This window comes from Diadema setosum, chromosome 11, assembly GCF_964275005.1.
Source record: "Diadema setosum chromosome 11, eeDiaSeto1, whole genome shotgun sequence".
Classification (NCBI taxonomy): domain Eukaryota; kingdom Metazoa; phylum Echinodermata; class Echinoidea; order Diadematoida; family Diadematidae; genus Diadema; species Diadema setosum.
In genome coordinates, this window is record NC_092695.1 from 37,394,425 (window position 1) to 37,400,492 (window position 6,068).

A 6,068-nucleotide genomic window follows, 5' to 3' on the forward strand; every position below is an offset into this window, starting at 1 on the left:
GTTGTACAGTGGTACTCGAACTTGAAACCCAAGTGGTAGGCTTATGTCTTTACAAAGTGCTTCTTTATAGCGCAACAGTGAGCGCGAGTTGTCAAGTTATAACAACATTGAATCAGTCCTCTAGTTGCGGATTGTGATGGAGGTGATACTGTTTTGGTACTTAGTATATTGGGTGGCTTTTAGGGTTCATGGTGGCGGGGGGGGGGGGGGCGGGGCAATAGCAGCTAGGTGGGGGTTTTTTTTTTTGTTTCTTTTAGTTTTTCGTTACTTTTTGATTCGCTGTTATAGACCTCGTTTGAAACTTGCTTTTCTCGAATGAGACGCTTAGCATTTTTTTTAGTCGACTTTTATCTCATGTTGAATCTCATATTATTATGATAATAACAATAACAACAACAACAATAATAATAATCTATTATTGTTATTATTATTATTATATACATACTGTATAATTTATATATATATATATATATACATAATAATGTATTTACACTGTATAATGGTGAAATATTCCTCCTCCAACTTTCCTGATGTAGGCCTATTAAGCATTTTTTTTTGTATAACAATAACAACAACAACAATAATAATAATCTATTATTGTTATTATTATTATTATATACATACTGTATAATTTATATATATATATATATATACATAATAATGTATTTACACTGTATAATGGTGAAATATTCCTCCTCCAACTTTCCTGATGTAGGCCTATTAAGCATTTTTTTTTTTGTTCAGTTTTGTACTTCTGTATGTACCCTACACGTAATGTTGGAGTGGTTCAGGAATTGCAGACAATTTGTTTATAAATCATTATCAATGGCCATCCATCTGTTATGCACGATATCACTTGTGGTATACCGTAAGGAAGTTTACTTGGTCCATTTTTATTTGTTCTCTATATCAATGATATAGAAAATTCATCAAGCATCCGTTCCTTTTTATCATTCACTGATGATTCAAATGTGTTTTTTTTTCTAGCTCTGATTCTGAGTTATTGATTGATACTTTGAATATCGAGTTGATTAAATTACTTTACTGCATAAGAGCTAAAAAATGTCAATTAATCTTCAAAAAACTAAATGTATGTTTTTCAGTAACTCTTTGGCAAAATTACCCCGGAACATTTTCCTGGATAATACAGCCATAGCAGAAGTTTTCTTAATTATATTTTCAGGTTTGTTTCTTGATAATAAGCTCACCTGGAATTTGCATATTGATTCAAGTTGCCGTAAAATTGCTAGAAATATCGATGAAATCAATAAAGGTAAATTTTATTTTCAAAAAAAAAATTATTTTCCATATTTTATTTTTTTTTAAAACCAAAAAAAAAAAAAAAACCAAAAAAAAAACTTGTTTTATTATACTGGTCCCGTTTTATGGAATACGTTAGAATTGAGCAAATTCAACAAACAGTTTAATAATATGTTCAAAAGGCAGTACAAGAAGTTATTGATTAGTAAGTATTGATTGGATTTTATGTATGGATGTATTGGTCTTTCTTCTATTTGTATTATGGTGTTTAATGTTTTTCTCCTTTTTTTTAAAAGTAATTCTTAAATGATTATAACGCGGGGTATGTGCAACATAACAAGCCTATTCTGGCTTTCTATAATACGCGCATACCATTTTCCGATCAACCAAACACACAATGTTAATGAGTTTCTCTTCTTTATGTACCTGTGATATCTGTTTTCCCGATGTGGTTTTTTATTCTTTTGTCTTTATCATAATCTCGCCTTGTTTTGTTGTCGTTTCCATTGTTTTTAAACTCACTTTTGTACAATTTGCTCATATGCACATGTATTTTTGTATATTATATATTGAGTCGGAAATAAAGATTGAATTGAATTGAAGAAAAAAAAAATTGAATTAATGTTATACTCATCTTTGCTTTTACCCTATTTATTTGAATTATGGCATTCTCGCCTAAAGTAACATTTAGGCCCTATTCCTCGTATCTAGAAAGAGTATTATTAATGCAGAAAAAAAGCTCTTCGTATCATTCATAGAGAATTGTGGAGATGTCATATTAATGACTTATTTCATCAAAATAATATATTAACAATTAAGGATTTGTATTGTTTGAATTCAAGACAGTTTGTGTACAAACTAATGAATCATTCCCTTCCTTTTTGTGTTTGATTCTATGTTTATTCAAAATAAAATTGTACATTCATATCCCACTAGACAATCTAATGAATTTTATTTACCATTCCTAGGACAATTTTTACTAAATCGATATTCTCTTTTGCCTGACCTAAATTCTTGAATTCCCTTGATAGCAGCATAAAAGAAGCTCTAAGCTTTAACATCTTTACTTTTAGATTAAAGATTTTTTTTTTGGTTAATTCTTGTATGATTGGGGACTTGCATCTTTTAAAGCCGCAAATCTATTTCAATGCTTTAACGTTTTTAACTTTGTTTGATTTATTTCAAAATCGTTATAACACACTATTACAGTCCATATCTAGGTGAGACTATAGTCTCATGTGCCTTTGCATCGATCCTTGAACTCTTGCTCCTTTTCTCCTTCCTCTGTCCTCTTCCTGTCCCTTTTCTGTCCTTTGACCTCAGTACTGTCTATTCTTTCCACGCGTATGTAAATAGAGAGCTGCTTTGTTTCTGTCTGTGTGTGCGTTTGTGTGTGTATGATTTGTTTTATGTTCCGTTTCCCAAGCATTATGTCTTATCGTTTCGTTTGATTATTACTACAATTTACTACTCGCGAGGGGACTGCATTCTACAAGCTAGGCCTTTTAGCAATCGCCTCCATTTCCGACATTTTTTCTTTGTTACGATTCAGTTAAAGTTTGCCCATGCATTTTTTTTTTTACTTAAAAGTATGTTTTGTTTCATTGTAAAAAAAAAAAAAAAATGACCTGCATTTAAATCTCATTTGAATACGCAAAAGTCACATTGTACTTTACTTTCTTGGGTGTATGCATATGTCATATTGTATACTTACGTCGGAAAAGAAATAAAATGAAATGAAATGAAATGAAATGAATGTGATGATGTTACATCACGGGATAGACTTATTGAATAATTCCTCTATCATAATAATCATCTTATAACTGCAAACATTATTTTTCATTGACACGGGGAATATGTTCATGAACAAAATTATCTGTATCAGTGGGGTACAAGTGGCAAGAATGGCTGCCACATAAGTGAAATTAACATACCGGTAGACTTCAAGTAACCTCCACAATTTGAACGACCTTTTTTATTGTTTTTTTTTTTATTGGGTTTTTTTTTTTTTTTTTTTTTTTTTTTTTTTTTTTTTTGAATCAACCTAACTTCTTCATTCGCTGTCCATGTAAGAACGCCCGGCCGCTAAGCTAACTGACATGATATTTTCTTTCTATTTGCTTGCTTCCCTTTATTGTGTTAATTCTATTTCTAAATTGTATCCTTGGTTGAGTGCTGACCCTGAAATGAATCTTAAATCGCTAGGCCAAAGATGGAAATTACAAACGAATCAATAGATCGGCCCGGTTAGTCAATGTGAATGCCAATGATTGCACAGTGACTACACGAACTTAGTCGATGTTAGTTGCCACTGCACAAACAACAAACATATTATATTATTCTTGTGACTCATCATACATTTGCGGATCATGTTCGGAGAACGTTATTCTTTCGAGATTTCCCTTCAGGATTTTCCTTTTCAAACGCCATAGTCGACGCCATCGTCATGGTAACGGGGTCATGTGCGTGACCTCAGCGAGACACGAAGCAAAGAAACAAGACTGATTGTCATTGAACGAGGTGCTCAGTACTTCTACAATGCATTCAGTCAATATCAGTTCGGTGTTCATAAAGAGCGTCTGGTGATATATCTATTATGCGTTTTAACCCAAACGGGAATGTGTATGATCACTCCAAACGAGTTGCATACTTCTAAAGATATAAGTACAAACCGAGGACGCAGTATCGACCGCGCCTTCGCGAAGGCTGGGGGTGCCAGAAACTTGTAACTTTTTATGAACCCGTTTGTGGGTGGATCGATAGGAACAGGGTGATTCCTTTGGGAATCTTTACCACCGTCATAAATCGACCGAATCCCATTCTCATTGCGAATAGATTTTCTTCCCCTCCGCCCGGTGGCATGGCAAGAGGTGGCTGCTAAGCCGATTCCGATCTATTGATCGTCGAGGCTATGAATAAACGGTGTACACTCGGCCGGAGAATTATTTATCGCGAAGGTATTCATCATTTTGTCTTGCGCGTTCAGTGGTGGTATGATGATAATGGGCATAGCAACACGAATTAAAACAGTTTGTTGAAGTGCTTGATGCGACAAGGGGCTTCCTCTTTATAAACTTTGTGTGCACAGCAGAGAATGTGATATCAAAACCGAAAACTCTCCAGCATTGAAATCAACTGAAGAGCAACATAATAATAGTGATAATGAGAAGGTGAGTAGACTACCGTGCTATATCGCCATATCTCATTCTGCTGGTTTATTGATACTACACTACAGTGCAACCATTCAAGAAATTTAATCTATCATTGTAATATATCTTGCTTTATACCGGTAGGGCAAAAACATGGGATCGTATACTCCAGTGAGGGTTTTGTGTTAGTTTGTCTTTTCATGCCGGTGTTTGAGTGACTTTCCTTTATTTGTTACTTTATTTGTTTTGTACGTGTGTGTGTGTTGTTTGTTTGTGGTCTGACTGATAGCAACACTTTGTGTTACATTATGAGCAGTTCGGAAGAAAAAATTTAGGGAAGTCAGCAATTAACCAAGGAATGAATAATTCCTGGTAGCGATCTGAAACCCGAGTTTGTTTGTTTGTTTTTTTTAACGGTTCTGTATAAATACGAGATAAGGACATTTTTACCATTCTAGTGCGTAATTCGATCATCTCTGGCAGAAAATTTAGGATAACCTCATAAGAAGTTCTTAAAAAAAAACTATGAAAAGTTCCGTATATAGTGAGATGTGTTATTCTAAAAAAGGACTTCACACAGACGCTGTTGAAATTTTGCGCAGTTATTATGGCGATGTAGACTTGATGATCGAATTCATGTTCATTACATATAGGGTTCCTGAAAAAAAAATGCCACTACGTCATATTGCATGACACAATGGCCCGAATTCACGAAGGGTACAATTGAAACCATGGCTCGTCGACGAAATGATCATTTCGTCGACGAAATGATCATTTCGTCGACGAAATGTTGTCATTTCGTTACGAAATGACTGATTTCGTAACAAAATAGGTCATGCGACACTTTTTTTTAGTGCACATGAAAGTTGATTAACTTTCAACTTTCAACTTTTATTTCCATTTCCATTGAATAAACAGGGAAAGTTATATACAATGCATTAACAGACTCCCCATTAAAAAAAAAAAACCGAAAAACTACGGTCTTTGTCCATGGTTTAAACCATGGTTTCAATGATATTGTACCACCTTCGTGAATTCGGGCCTAAGAGGGAAATGAGCTGTGTTCTCTGAGCGCTGTGTAGATGCTTTTGATTTGATATCGAAGAAATGCTCGGGATAGAATTGAAAGCTTTTTATAGGCTTCAAAATCATAACTCTACTAAAAAAAGAAGAAGAACTGAACAAACAATTATCTAATAGTAATTGATACAGATCCATGCAATGCACGCAAGTCAAGGGGGTGACACACAGGTACGCCTTAAATGTTATTAAGTCCTTGTTGCTATGTGATATTCTTCAAGCTCATATTCTTTCATACAGACCAAAATAGCTTGACGTAATGACCTTGGCAAACACTGTACAATATTTGTATGGGAATCTTCGTTTGGGTCCTATAAAAATACGTTTGCACTGATATAAGTACGAGAGGACACGGATTACCCAATTGAACTTTAGAAGCCTCAGTAGCTTGGGCCTATTTGAGTTAATTCTATTTGCTTTTCTCATGATTCTTTCGGCAGGACAGTTTGCCACGAAGAGTTAAAAAGAGTACATAATAATATGCTTTAATCACACTCAGCCTGTTCTTTACCACCGTTTGAAAATAATACAATGAAATGGTGTAATTGCTATGTCTGGATTACGCGAGATTTGAGGCCG